This window comes from Crocodylus siamensis, chromosome 7 (genome assembly GCF_052110815.1).
Source record: "Crocodylus siamensis isolate JL-2025a chromosome 7, ASM5211081v1, whole genome shotgun sequence".
Classification (NCBI taxonomy): Eukaryota; Metazoa; Chordata; order Crocodylia; family Crocodylidae; genus Crocodylus; species Crocodylus siamensis.
The window spans coordinates 97,199,395-97,215,339 of record NC_143401.1 but is presented as its reverse complement, the minus strand read 5'-3'; the positions used below and the strand labels follow the sequence as shown (position 1 = coordinate 97,215,339).

Sequence of the window (15,945 nt, the reverse complement as noted above, 5' to 3'; positions counted from 1 at the left end):
ATGGCTTGTTGTGGCTGAGAACATTTTTCCTGCTTGATGCAACATTGCACCATTTAGCCGACAGAGTGGAGAAGTCTGGTTGCTCTGGCCTTTTTCCGAGGTAATCCGTACCAGGCCACTGTTGGCAGTGGGATGCCAGAGGTGGTGAACTGAAGGCCTGATGTGGTACAGCAACATCTGTTTCTGAATTCCCTGCAATAGCAGGTGTTCAACAAATCCTTTTTTTCTTTAAAAGAAACAAAAGATTGCTAATAAAATGCAATCTCAACAGTAGGCTGAATGTTAATGGATCGTGTGGAGTCCAGTGGCCAGCCAAAGCTCTACTTCCGTGGGCACGCCTTTACAGTTTGGTGAATCGGGTCATCAGAAATTTTGTGACTGCTAGACCCATCACTGATGCATCTCCCCCTCTCTCCAGAAGCAAATGATTGGGATCCTCTAGTGTTAAACACCACTGCCACCAGTAGGGAAGATGAGACAGAAAGGAAAGAAAAGGAGGGGTTATGGTGTCTCCAGAGAATGCTCCTGGCTGGGGTTCAGAAAACCCGCCAAGAGACTTCTGCCCTGCTCACCCTGAAACCACAAACACTTGCCATAGAGCGGTGCTCGATAGCTTTTCAAAGGACATGACCTGCCTTCAGCACGCGTTCAGTTAACAATGACTGGGGTGGGAGGCGTATTCCCCACGTTGGCCATACAAGCGATGCTAGAACACAGGGATCCATCCACTCGTTCTGTTTCCATAGTGTGGACAGGCTTGGGATATTCTGCCCTGCTTAAATATTTGTTTGGGGGTGTTGTACAAGGGGGCAGAGGTGATGCAGACGGGATAAGGAAAGGATTCGATGATAGAGGCTGCACCCGCACTCAGCCCGGACTCCCAGAACTCCTCTCCTCATGTACTCCTGGCAAACTAGATGCTTCAAAAAGCTCACACCTCAGTGATGGACTTCAGGGCTGCATCTGCAGGGAAAGGAGGAGCTGGTACCCTACAAGCAGAGAGCAGTGTGAACAGCGGGGAAGCCCTCAGCAGAGCAGATGCCTGCTGCAGGTGCAATTTGGATCCAGGCAGCTCAAAGGTTGGTGGCTTTGTTGAAGGGGAAGAAGAGATCACCAAGGAGGCAAGGCAAGTGCACACGCAGTCTTCTAAGAAAGGGAAGACAAAGGAAAAAAAATACAACCAAAAAAACCTCTCGGGATGGCATAAATCATTCCCAGGGATTCCAGGTAAATCAAGGTTTGCAAGCCAACTAGCAAGTTTACAAGATGAAGAACGCACAAGGCACTATGACATCTGGGATGCTGAAGCCAGGGTTTTGTAATGGAAATCAATCATAAACAGGCCTGATAAATTGCTAGAAGAGGCGAGGCTTTGAAAGTTTTCATGCAAGGCTTCAGCTAGGAGTAAGTCATATGAAATCTGGCTCAGACAGAGCGGTGAAAACCCAGGTGAAAACCCTATGCGTGCAAAAAAGGAAAAAAAGGAAGCAGAGGCGTGCAGGCTGCTTTTCTGCACCTGTCAGTACAGTTTAGCAAGCCATTAATGCAGGAATACTGGGGGGGGAAGGTGGGGGAGATTAAAGAGAAACGACTCTGCAATAATGGTGAGGTATTTTTAGGAAGCTCTTTCTTAAACTATTTTAACATGAATTTTTTAATGTTCAATTTCCTCCTCATAGCAAACTTCAAAAATCATCCCCCCCCCCGTCATTCTTTAAAGAAAAATCTCGCCACTTTTTTGCCTCTCCAACCACCATCCAGCATCTCCCATGACTTAAAGCATCAAAAGCCAAGAAACACAGCGGTGAAAGTGCATCATCCGCCCGTATTTTGAAATTCCTTCTCATCTCCACGCAGCAAGTTTTCCCCGTTTTGTGAAGCTGAACATCTCATGTTAAAGGCAAGCAGAGGACCCTTTTGCATTCATTATCTTTATAGGTGGCAAGGCTAAGAGGTTGGCTGAACAAAGACCAGACAAAGACTGCCAAGTGCATATGGTGGCTCACAGCTTGGCGCCCCACCATCCCACGGCACCAACGCAGCAGCTCCAATCGCAGACTATTAAAGAGGAGCGCTGTTCGTGCACTTTTGCCGGCGAGGAAGTTCCGCTTGGTGAAGACGGAATGACTGGAAAGCGTGATCACGCTCAAGAAACAAAGCACAGATGTTAAGAACTCCCCCTCATTTCTCAGGGACAGGGAAAGCATCAACCCAGGTGCACTATGAGCCTCCGAATACTTCAGAAGTAACTGTATCTGCTTCAGAGTCATTCAGCCTTTGGTGTCAAAGGTAGACTTGCTGTACCAGATGTCAGGAAAAGGACAGCTACCTGCATTTCCTCTTGCTAAGCAATTCAATGCGACCCCCCCCACCCAGATCTTTTGGAGCATCAGTCTGAGCTTTGCTTCAGCATGACATGAGAGATGCCTGGAGCCAGGGAGGGAGGAAGACAAAAGGGGAACTGCTCTGGGCACCCTCTAGCGGCTATCAAAATACGCTCTGCGGCACAGCTCTAGAACGGAGCGTCTGGTGGCTGGATATTAAGCTGGGGCGTATTAGAAATACTGGCAGGCAAAGTTCTTTGGGTAGATGTGATATCTTTTATTAGACCAACTAAATAGAAATACTGATGGCTCGCAGCGACTGCGGCTGATGCAGGCACTAGACATCTATTAGGGTGGAGGGGCGAGGAGAGACTGCAGGCCAAACCCCTGCACCACCTCTCTTGCAAATGGGGCAAATTCTGGGATTTCATCGCCACTTCTTGGGAAACTAAAACCAGTGCAAGAGATGGTCTGTTCTTCTTATCTTCTACAGGCATAGCAAGGAATTGCACACTTTCCTCTAAAGCTCACAGAGGAAGCTCAGGGCGCTCCTGAGAGATTCAGACTGCCACGTTCATAGGTAGGATGCAGAGAGGCTACTGGATCTACACAAGGTCGCACAATGTCAGTGGAACGGAAGGCAGACACCCCGACTCCTGAACCCACTTGAGCCTTTAAGCATCCTCCTTCACCTTCCCGTCAGAGGCTGTCTTTCCTTCTGTAGTTCATCTACCCTAAAATGGGAGCTGTCTGCTATAGGGGGCTCCTTTTCAACTTCATCTGGATTCAGCCTGTAGCTACCAGGATGTAATTCCATGGCACATTGTATCTCAGTGACCACTACAATTTTTTATTTTTTGACTAACATCCAGCCCCTGCCACATGGAATACACTGTGTTATACCACAAACCGGGACCTGCCGGAAAAGTCTCGGACGCGTGATGGCAAGCACTATGCTCTGTATAGAGCTTACCCAAGCAAGTATGGGTGCATGGATAAGTCAGGGGCTACCCACTGGACAGAGCTGGTGGAAGTCCCAACAGCGGAGGTTGTCTCTGGTGCCGCGCTGCCCAGCACCAATTATAAACCAGTACAGACACAGCCCTTTTTCAAACGTGGGGAGGTGGGGGAGCACCGTGCGTCTATGCAAGGAGCACGACTATTTTTTATGCTTTCAAATTCTTAATCCTGTTTGGAGCTGTCAGTAGGGGTTAATGGAAGCCTTGGATAGGAGAATTCCAATCTGGTTGGCAGATGGATAGGTTGGTTATAGCTGCATAACTATGTCTTGCCTGCAGGCACAATTCAGAACACTGTTAAAGCAATATAAAGTCTCTGTCAAGCTGAACCATTTGGATCAGTAGCAAGGAGAAATAATAATAAAAAAGAAGAGTTCATTTCTGGGCCTTGCGCATTTATGCTAGTATGCAGAAACTGATTAATTGTCATCGTGTGCTGGTCTGCTATACCTCCGATTTCTACTTCTGGAGTAGATTTTGCATGCTAATATAATCATTCTCCCTCTTGAGACATTAGCAAATAATCAAATGAAAAACAGGATCATAATTTACTGAGATTCGGGCAATTCTCTATGCAAATTTGACTTGTTATTGCTGCTGCCTCGTTAATCTGAATGCCTTTGACAAACTCCTTTGATTTATGAACTCATGACAACTCCAATGTGTATATATTTTGCTAGATTGACATTATCATTAAGAGTGGGTGGACTGAGCTCACATGAATGGCTGATTTTATTCGCTGGTGTCTGCTGCTCAACAGCTGAGCATCTCCTTCTCACAAAGCCCCTGAGCGCCAGGCTCTTCCCATCTACCCATCCATTCATCATCTCGATGTTAATTGGCCCAGGCTTTAAGCAAATTTTCAACACGATTTAAAGGCACGATGACACTGATTACTGACCCTCTGCCATACGGTGCCTATTGATTAACCTGACAGAGATGATGAGCTTAAGGGAAACTAGGTGTGTGTGGACCTCAGGGGGAAAAAATATTTTGTTTATGCAGGCAAAACACTTGTCACTCTCCCAAAGGCCAGAACTTGTGCCGCACTGGCCTTTCAAACCAACTACTGCTTTAACACCTGCATCCAATACAGGCAGCACTTGCCTGCCTTGGAAAAAATATTATAAATTTGTTGTCATGTGCAGCCTGGACTTTAATAGAGCTCCCCCATATCCAGGTCATTTCCAACCAATTAAGGCTCATCCTAGGCAATAGAAGGTAGAGCAGCATGAGTTTTTACTTATCAGTGTGGAAGGAAGGAAGTCCCCTCCAGGTATCTCAGCCCCACAAGCTACAGAGGAATGGGAGCGGTGTCCAAGCTGAGATGAGCCCAAGCACAACTTCGATTTCAGATGTCGCTACCCAGGTATTTGCGTAGTGCCTTTCCACCGATAATGCATTTCTGACGTTAGCAGCAACATCTCCTGAAGCACGGTGCTGATCCGGCCTTGCTTCGAACCTGCAGATGCACTAAGGGACCAGCCATTCTTCCCACATATCGAAGCAGGAGGTCAGAGTTTCCGACTCCCTGCAGAGGTGACCAAAGAGGTGTGCCCTCCATTGAACAGTACGTCACCCCCCCGGTGCAGTGTGGGGAAGACTGGAGGAGCCAAGAGGCAGCAGTTTAAGTGTCTCAGCAATCTGTCTGCAGACTGATATCATGAAGCAGAAGGCCCGTTTACCCATCCAGCCGCAGGTTAAATGTGCCAGCCAGCATGCAGCACTCTCTTCCATCTCAGGCCAGAGGCCTGCCAAGAGACGAGAAGTTTTATTTGTCCCATCCAGCTTTTGGTGGTCCCAAGATGTCAGAAAGCAGAATTTCCCCCGGTTTGGGTCAGGCCGTGGGCAACGGCAGAGGAGAGTGGAAAGGATGGGAAAAGCACCCTGAATTATTCTGTGCCTCTCTCAGCCAGAACATGGTTTAAAGGGGGAGGGGGAAGAGAAGAATAAATGCCATTCTAGCGCCGGAGTACAGTGAAGGCCCAACATTCCCTTTCCAATAACCTTTGTAAGTGATAGATGAGTCCAAGAGCACCGTTATCGTTATGGGACTGCCGGCATCCTGATTTTATAAATGCAGTCTGTCACTTTATAAATATCTCAGCCATTTCAAACAGTGCTAGGATGAAACCTGGCATAGCCCGTGTCAGCATGAAAGCAATATTTTAGTTAAAAATTATGGGCTCCGAGTCCATTTTAACCATTTCAAGGCAACCTCTTTCCTCCTCGCTGAGAGAGGCAATACCTTCCGATTCCTGCTATTTGAGTAGTCATTGCACTATCCAACACCTATCTTTGAGGTGGACTGGGATGGTTGGAGAAAAACAAGTGTGAAAAGGGCAGGTTTGAAAGCAATACTCAACATGCTCGGTAGATAAAACAAAAGCGACAGCTGTAACGCGCAGGGAGACTCACGACAATGAAAGGCGGAAGGGCGGATGTCCGCCCCAACGTTGTTTGGCACCTGCAGCTCTGAGCATTAGCTGCAACGAGAGGTTTGGAAAGATGGCCATCAATCGCAGCATCGAGGCGCAAGGGGAGACTTCAGCATGGGCTGAAGGATGAGACCATTTCCGAGCTCCTGCAAGTCCCAGGCTAACTGGTATTTTTGCAAAGGGTTTGTGTTGGATCATGGACATGAAGGGAAAAAAGGGTAGAGAAGGGGGCAGAGGGATTTGATGCCTTTTCTAATCAATGATACAGGGGATCACAAACAGGTGAGGGTAGCATTTCTAATTGCTGGGTGTGTGTACACACCCAGTACTTTAGTTAATGTGCATTAAATCTAGTATCTCCATTGTGAGGTACTAAGAAAATGCACATTAGCTTATCTTAATGTGCATTAACTAAAGAGCACTTTTTTAGTGACACTTTAATAAGCATTAAACTATGCTAATGCACATTAAAGTGCATGTACAGACGTTCCCACTGAATGCTTCTTAGATCTATGAGCCCGCAGGAGGAGGTGACGGCACGTCCTTGGATCGCAGGCCCGCAGCACAAACAAGAACCCAGATCAGATGAGTGAAACTTCCTGGATTTTATTTTTAAAGGGTCTGTGCAGTGCCTAGCACAGCGGGGTCATATCCAGGGCTACAGGGCCAGACAGAAGCAACCATGTTTCCCAATAATTCTTAAAACTGGAGGTTTAAGCAAGTTTACGATTAAGGGTGGGACAGTGTATGCATGCGCATGCACACATGAGATCATGTATATGCAAATATATTAAATTTCAACCTGCAACTGCCTTAATACATGCCACACCTCCAAAATGAGGAGATCTCCTGGAATTTAATACAGCCCTAACACCTTGCACACAGCAAAGGAGATTCTCTGCGTTTTCCTCTCTTTGTAACAAAGCCAATAAAATCAGAGCAGAACGTGTGTCTACCCTGAACACTGAGATGTAGCAGCAGAACTTTGGAAAATTAAGACAAATTTTCATACTAAGCTGATTCTTTTCATTCATCAGTTATTAATTTACTACAAAGATTAAGGTAAAGTGGTGGGAAGTCTTAATGTTACCGGGGGAATAGCGAATTCAATTTAATACTTATGTCTTTAAAAGCTGGTACAAACATTAATCAAAGATATGATGAATAAACAGATATTTCCAACAGTATAAAGTTGTGGCTTTTGCATCAGAACAAACCGGAAGCCAGGTGGTGGAAATGCTCCATGCAGGGGAATTTCAAAAAAGCTAGCTCCGCTTAACTAGGAATTTCTCAGAAGAGAACAAGTGAATATATGGCTAATGAGAACAGCCTTTCCCCATTCTCCGGGAAGCAGCCCTGCTTAACACTTCTGTTCTATGAATTCAAGAGAGTCAACAGTGGTAAATTTGTTTTTAATATTCAAGCTTTCAAGCCTCACAAGCTAGTTGGCCGATGGCCCTTTATATTCCAATTTTTGTCGGTGCCTTATTTACACAATCCAGAGAGCCTTTGAATACGATTTCACGTGGATTAAGGGGAGAACATTTGCTTCTGCTAATCAGGACATCTGGTTATTTTTGTAACTCTCAGACATCTGCATTAGGCAGTGCTACTTCCCCATTCCTCATAACAGGGCTTGAGCGACAGAAAGCCTGAGGACTCGGGTTGCATTTTATTTGCGTGTGCTTGCATGCATAGGGATATGTGTGTGTGCATGCACACACGTGACTGTTTTGGCATTTCTCTCCTAAATAACAAAGTCAATCTCCACCTTTGCAGGAACTGTGCAATGTTGCAGTCCACGGGCACGTCTACACATGCGCTTTAATGCACTCTAGCCTATTTTAATGCATATTAAAGTGTCACAAAATACCGTGCTCTTTAGCTAATGCGCATTCAAATAGGCTAATGCATCTTCTTCTCATACCCCACAACGGCGATACTAGATTTAATGCGCATTACCTAACGTGCATTAATGCACGTGTAGATGTGCCCCACGTTTTGCGCTTCAGCTATCTGGCAGCACCTCCATTTTTCCAGGGATCTGAAACACCTATATTCCCAAGTGTACAGGGGACAATTGACTAAATACACCCTAGCAACTACACTGGGTAAACTGCTGAGCATCAGACAATGGTAGTCAGCGAAGACAGGCCCTGGGAGTAGTCCTGAACCATGCGATCTGCCTGTACTTGTGTCCATCTCCCTCACGGGCTTCATGCCACCCCTTCAAACTACTTTTTCCAGTCTCTGAGACAACCTTAACAATTCCTCTGATCTTTCAAACACTTGTTCCATTTCCCACCACCAACTGCAGTGTAAGTTAATTCACCCTTAAGAATAGGAAATGTTGAGACACGCAAACCATGGAGGCAAACTGGGATGGAACAGAAACACTTCAAAAGGGAAGAAAGTCATCCAGCTTTGTTCCTTGCTGGTTCACTTTGCCGCATTCCTTCATTTGAGGAACACAAAAATTCATTTTTAACACTTCACTTCAGCATGCAGAAATACCAAGTTTAGGATTAGTCCCCTTCATTTCGCTTGTGTTTTGGGACAAACCAAAGCTTTTATCTGTGCTGATATATCCTAGAACCAGCTGTTTTCTTGATTTTTTCCCACATATGGAGAAAAAAATAGCACCAAGTCAGCTATTACAGGTTGTGAACATAAGCTAACATCCCAAAGAATTGTCAAAAACATATTTCTAGTACTAACAAGAGTTAGCAAGAGCCAACAGGTCTGGGGAGAGGTTTTTTTAAACTTTTTATTTATTAAAATTCTCTAGATACAGATTAACTTTCTTTGCTCAATATTTATTATGGCTTCATCTGCTTGGGAACTGAAAGCACTCTGATAAATGGACTGCAAGGTTGGCTAGTTTCTCTGTAGAATCCACGTCCTTTTGTGAAGTGCTATTTTCCATCTCTTTTCAGCGATCCCTCTCAGGGAGGCATGCTCCAAGCCCACTACCAAACCCCTTACCCACCCCCTCCCCTGCCTTCACTCTTTTAACCTCCTTGGGCTTCGTTTCCCCACTTCCAGCTTTCCCCACCACTACAGCCCACCCGTCTCCTCTCCAGATCCTCTGGCTGGCTTCCTATCTCCAAACCTTAACACGTACTTCTTCACCTCAAAGGCTTTATCATTCCAGCCCTTCTCCACGCTCTGCCCATGCTTCTTCTTCCTATTCTTTGCTGTTTGCTCTTACTGACCCCTCGAACCAAAGGGATCTGCCTAGTCACCGAATAAGCTAATGCACAGAACCGCTCGACTCTACCCACAGGGCCATGCTCCTTCCTGAACATAGGAAGCACTGCTTTACTACGCTAAACGCACGGGTTTTTCCCCTACTGCTACCCAGACAGCAATTGGCTCTATTTGATATGATTAATGGAAGGGACGTCAACTATCCTTTGGCTCTAGGTCAGACTTTGCTAACTTCTAATACATCATGTATTCATGTCCGTGCATGATCAAGGACAAACTCATTATGAGCCGGCAAGGATGCACGTGTGTAAATGCTCCCCAATCTTTTATCAAAGGCAGCAGGCAAACTCTCCTCCCCTCCCTCCTTCCCCGCCCCCCGGTCTAATAAAAGAATAGAAAATGAGGGTGCTGAACTAGGGTTGGAGTACGTAACATCTGGCTAGGCAGTACCACTGCCTCTTAACAATAGCTGCCACACAAAACCCCTAGGTTGTTCTGATTGTCTGGCTCAACACAATACGAACGAGATAATGAAACAACCCCTAAAACGCTTTAAATTACCCTTATCATTAGATTCTGCTTAAAAAAGAAAAGAAAAAAGAAACCCAGCAGGATTTTTTGAAGCGGGTGGGGGGCTTCAAAGAGGTGACTGCCTATCTTGCTCCCCCCCTGACTGGAGATGAAGAGTTGCTAGCACGAAGGTGACTATAAAATGAAGTGGGTAATCAAGCAATCAGAGAACGAAGGGTAAAGAGGTGCGTGTCTATAAGAGCTCACATTCAGATACCTCCGGGCTAGTAAAATTTTGTTTCTGTAGGAAATGCTATAGCTCTAGACCACGAGCTCTCGAGCCCCACTCTTCACAGCCTTTTCCTAGGACACAAATGAGTTATTAAACCTACAACATATCTGCTTTAGTTAACTTCTTGGTGGAAAGGGGGCCAGGGAAACAAAATGTACTTAAATGCTGATTTTTTTTTCCAGGCTGAATGCCTTTCATCCAATAAGACATTCAAAGCAGTGACCCAGCAAATGGATTGAAAAAGCAATCTTCCGTCTCAGTGCCACATTATCATTCCTATTCAGTATTCTCGGTGAGATATCTCAATCAGCTGGATGCGTGTGTAAGTGACAGCGCAGCCCATTGCTGGGTTAATTAAACATTTGACTTTAACACCCTCCCCGTCATTAAGCAAATAAAAACAGATAATTCACACTGCACTTCATCCGCGGGGTACACAACACACATGTCAAAATTAAGAGAGTCCAGGGACCCTGGGGGATTCTACTCGGGAGGTAATCAGTTTAAATCTTATCTGGTTTATCAATTATTCTATTGATTAAAGCAGGGAGATTATACAAAACTCCTTTTTGCCACATGGGATAGATGTCAGCAGAGCAGGACAATGGAAAGAGGCTTAAAACTGATTTTAAAAAAATAACACCAATAAAAAAAAAAGCCCAAAAGGCAGACGGACAGAGAGACTGCTGGTGCTGGCTGTAAAAAACAGATTTATACATTGGAAGCTCAATAAGGTTTCTAGGGGTCTACACAAAAGACTCTGCCTGGGCACAGATATGCACTATACAGAGGCCAGTCCAAAAGTGACACTAGGATGCCGTCAAGCAAGGAAGATTTTGCAGTCTTACATGTAGCTCCTACCTGCCCTGTGCATGATGAACCCACGTGGGTGGGAAGGACACCTCTGGCCCCTGATGTCTTCTGTAGAAACCTCTATCTAGCCATTAAGTCAAACGTTAATGATCATATTACTAAAAGCCCACTTACACGGAGGCCTTAGTGGTGCTGGGAGCTGCTATAGCCATGGCATACTAAGTTTCCCCAGACCACATGATCCTACACCAGTCCTTAGGCAACTTCCTGTAGGAGGCATAACACCTCCTCCTACTCCCATCCTTTGTTCCCCCTCCAAGTGGACAACGCACCACGCACCACTGCCCCTTCACTCTGTTCCTGCCCCGGTTCTCTGGGCCAAGTACTGAAAATCTGACCTCTGTCTCCTTTCCTCATTCTGTTTTTCTGCTCGCTTTGTTGCACCGCATCGATACTGCAATGGCAAACTCTCCGATGCAAGGACCTTGGTGTACTGCATATGGGAAGATGTCCGCTGAGGTCTTGGGTGCGAGTCTTCAAAACAAGCAGTTGGCTGCAGTAGGAGTCAGTCTTGCTTTTAGATGAAGACCCATTTTTGGAAAATTTCTTGTGGTCACAGTTCCACTGCTATTGGCAATGGTTAGACCACTCAAGTAGACCATCTGTGGGTCTTTTCAACTGCGAGGTCATCTAGATCTGCTTGGAAGAGGGTTGCATGGTTAAAACACTAGGTTACCCAAATGCGCCTACATGCGCAATGGTAGGAAATTTGAAGGAAGGAAGTTTAGCAGAGACAATGCCTGTGGTGTGTTCTTGCCCCTCACCTTCAGGAACAGATTACATGCCATTCTGTATTGGCACTGCAAGCGCATTCAACCACACTTTAGCTTCTTTGCTTCATCTATCCCCTTTCTTCTTTGGAAGCAGGCTAGCAAAGTGGCATTAGCATGCTGTATTTTACTCTCACCACTAGAAATACTGAGGGTGCTATTTGTAATTGTATTCTTTTAAGAGGTTTGTTCTCTGCAGCTGTTTTCTGCTTGCAGTGTATTTTGTGTAATCAGCACATCATCATAAATACATTGGCTGTTCCCCCGAGGGGAGCTGTCACTGTTTAATTTACAGAACAACCTGGCCAATGTGAATTCTAACACTACAGCACTATGGCAAGAAGTTACCACACTCTGAAAAACAGGTTTCTATGAATTTTTATATCAAGAGCTGGTCCCAGGACAATTTAGGTCCTAGAAATAGATTGTTTTAAAGAGCACTCTGTACACTGTATGGAATGGAGGCTCTTCCACTAACAGCTTCTTAAAGCTGCGCTGAGCCTACTCCTACACCACGTAAAGACAGCTCAGTAAAGCCGCCTACAATCCCTGGCCCTGGCAGCAAGAGGTGCTGCTAGCAGGGGTTTTCACACCGCAAATTTTTTATTAAAAACAATCCGAACTATCAAGGTGTTGTTTTTTGTAGCATTTGACAATGGACTGTGTTGTGAGCATAGCATGGGCTAGCATGCATCACCTACTTCACCGAATCAAGAGTCATGGAGAAGTCAGGTTGGAAAGGACCTCCATGGGTCATCTAGTCCAGAGGTTCCCCAACTTGTCCTTATTGCGTATCCACTTGCATATTTACCAGCTGTCTGAGCACCCCTAGCAGTATATGTTTTAACCCCTCCCTTAAATGCCAATTATTATTAGAATGAAAATTAAACTCGCCATTATACAGTTTCTCCCATGTAAGGGTACACATGCCAGTTTGGGATGCCCTGTTCTAGTCCAACCCCTTGCCTGAGGCAGGATCATCCCATGCAAATCCATTGTCTAACCTCCTGGCAAAACTACAGTCAACCCCAAGACAACACAAGACATAATCCCTGAACCTACCATAGAGTAGGAATCATAGAAAATTTGGGTTGGAAGGGATCCCAGGAGGTCATCTAGTTCAGCCCCCAGCTCAAAACAGGACCATCTAAGCAAGCAGCCCATGGTATCCAACATCCTGCTTCTGTAAAACATTGTTAACATATTCTGCAAGGCTTAATTAATCCAAATGCTAAGGGAATGCAAATCATTCAAGAAGCAACTGCAGAAATCAAAAGTGTTTGCAGGTTTCTTGGCTTCTTTTTTGGCTGGACTCGAGTGTTTCATGGTCAGGTTTTTCGGGAGGTGGCGGTGTATCTGGAGACACATGCCACAGGCTCTGTTCTACAAAGCTGTGTGCATATGGCTGGCTGTTGACCGAGGTGCGTAGGGATGCCGTCACCGAACATTTGACAACAGTGCCAAATGACACTGGCAAATGTTTAAAAAATAAATATGCACCCCAATTGCAACATTTGGGCAGCGGCATTCTGCCTGCAATGAATTACTTGAATGCTTGATTTGCAATGCCTCCTGGAAACAGTTTGCTGGATTATTTGGAAGAGAACCCAAGAAGGCTGACCATTGGAGACTGCTCTAAAGGAAAGCGACTACAAATGTGAATAAAGGAGACAGACTTCCAGCGATGGCACTGGCTAACATGTCTCCTCCAAAAAAATCTTTACATCAAAATATCAGTCTACCAAATTTTTTGACTGGCTTTATACTGCTCTTTGAAAGGAAGGCCCATTGCAGATCCTCACAGAGAGGCAGAAGGTGAATAGATGCCATAGAAAATGACCAGGTTGCTTGCTCCCTCTGACACATAGTTTAGTTTTAGTCATATTATGCAGCATCGTAATAAATTACTTCATTATGTTCTGCAAAGCCATCAAGTCTTAACAATGAGCCCTCACTATAGCACAGCCTCTGCTATTAAACTAGAGAAAGATCAGTCAGCAATATTACACTGGAAATTAGTGAGGACCTACTGCAAACGGCATCTAACTCTCTAAAGCCCACAGAATGGAGCATTCGATTATTTACGCACATAAAACGGGAAATGGCCATACACTGCAGGACATAACTTCTCAATAGAAGAGTAATTCTCAAAAACCAGGACTTAATGAGTCTCTCTCTGACCTCTTGATTTTTTAGGATTTGGCAAGCACATTTAAACGGCCTGTGTGCCTAGTTAAAGCCCTGCTTTGCAACAGGCCTGCTCCTGTTCTGTTCTCTGAAATGTGTTTGCATTTCAACTTCCCTGGAATTATGTACGCATGATATCAGTTTTACAGGAATCGCTGAGTTGTGACTAACATCGACTTAAAAGGCCGGATGATAAAGATTTATTGCACATCTGAGTGCTTCACAACTTTCCCAGGTTCATGGTAAAATTACATCCTTTAACTCTTTGCCGGTTCAGCAGAGATTTGTAGAACCTGATCTCGTGCAACCGGCTACGTTTGAAGCACTTTCCATGGAGTTGTTCAAACACAAAATTACAGCCAAGCCCAGTGATTTACAATCGGCTGGCGCAGTGCTACCTTCAAGAGGAAGAGGGAGAGAGGCAGATATTAACATTTAACGGGAGGCGCTGATGTTGTATGCTTAATCACACTCTTCCGGTTATGAGGCATTAGAGTTGCCTCTAAAGATAAAGCAGAAAGACGAATGTGAGATCTGGGCTCATGCATTTGGAAATTCACCCGTGTATTTGCATTTAAAAATTATATTTAAAAGCTTTCTTTAAAAAAAAAAAAAAAAAAAAAAAGAGGAGGGAAAAAAACCCTGCTTACTAGAAATTCAGGTGAACATGCCAAACTTTCTTCTTGCCATTATTTAAAGCTTTGAAAAATGGCCTGGGACCATCTGAATTAAGCGAGATGAGCTTAGCCCTAGGTCATGCCAAGGATTAAAATGTTCTCTCTTCCCAGGAGACCTTGCAGTTCCACAAAAAGCCATTAGATAGCAGCACAGTACGCGTGATCCGCAACGGTTCCCATTACCTCCTCCATCCCAAAGGCTTCCGCTCCACACATTGCAACACGCGCATACACATTTCTCTCCCTCTCACACGCATATACACATGCGCGTGCGTGCACGCACACGCACACGCTGATTCTAATTCAATTAGTGCAGTCTGCAACTCCAGAAAAGAGTAATTCAATTAGTGCATTGTGGAGCTCTACAATACCTCTTAGCAGATGTTCGCAATCCTCAGGAACCAGAGCTAAATTTAAAAATACCTGTATCCCTTCGGCGTGGCACTACATATGCCATTTGTCAAAATAGCTTTACACACCTTTCTGACTTCTAACGGGGAGAGGAGAAACCCGCGCTTGCCTGGCATCATTTTTAACCGATCAACCAACCAATGCTGGTAGAACGACAGACCTCACCCCCTCGGCTTACCAGGAAGGGCGCCGGTTGCCATACAGTAACAAGATCATTAGTGCGGAGTTGAAGTCGAGGAAGCTTTCCCGTTACAATGCGCATTTTCATTAGCGATCCCATTTGTTATCTGCAGTGGCAAACAGCTGAGGGGTGTAAGCATTTGCTCCTAGAACAGCTACTGCCTCCCTCGTTTCGGTACTTAGGTCGGAAGACTGATTTGCAAAGCTGGCAAACATCAGATGCCGAAGCAAAGTCAAAAACCCTACTGGCTTCCAGCGCCTGAATTGCAAATCCCCCTCCGGCAGCAGTAACAAAACCCCCAAACCCGCCACCTGGTTCATCTGGGGTCAGGTTTGCAAGGTGGGTCTTTGCAAGCCCACCTGAAATGAAAGAGGACATCCTGCAGTGGAGTTCTGTGGTGGGGCCTGGATCCTGTGATAGGCTCCTCAGTATTGAAAGACCACAGGGCACCAATTAGAGCCGCTAATCAACCAGCCAGGATATCAAGGTCATTGGTTACAGATCAAGAGGTAGATTTTGTACAACCGGGTTGCACGCACTGTACTACAGCACCGCACCCATTTCCCAGAGCCCATCACTGCAGGCACACGGTGCAAGCAGATCAAGTGCTCCTCTTGCCCCAGGTACAGTTAGACTCCTAAAGTCCAGCTCTGCCCCTCCCAGCTGTGTTTAAAGGAGGAAGTTAGCTGGTTAATTGGGTTGCATATCTGTCATCTTCCTGATCCCCTTTCCTGCATGTAACTGGTACCGATTTCCAACCTTCCCAGCGAGACAGTGGGAGGAACGGAAGCAGGCAGAGCAGACCTGAGCATCTCGGTAAGAAACTTTGCTTAAAAAACACAAGTGCCACACCGTGGCAGCTCAATATTTCATAGCCAATACAAGAAATGTGCAACAACACTGCAACTTTAAATCTTTGCCTCCTGTGTCAGTCTCTCTCCCTCTCATTGTAATGCCAAAGGGAACAGCAATCAGAGTGGAGATGTTCAACGTGATAGAGGTCAGGACACCGGTGGATCAACGTACCAGAAACACGACCTTGTTTATTTTTTT

The 15,945-nt window shown here is 45.4% G+C and overlaps 1 protein-coding gene across 14 annotated transcripts in view; it reads right to left on the bottom strand.

Annotated features, from left to right (window-relative positions):
- Positions 1-15,945, bottom strand: part of BTRC (beta-transducin repeat containing E3 ubiquitin protein ligase) — a 144,340-nt gene that overhangs the window by 87,516 nt on the left and 40,879 nt on the right. The window lies entirely within an intron of this gene.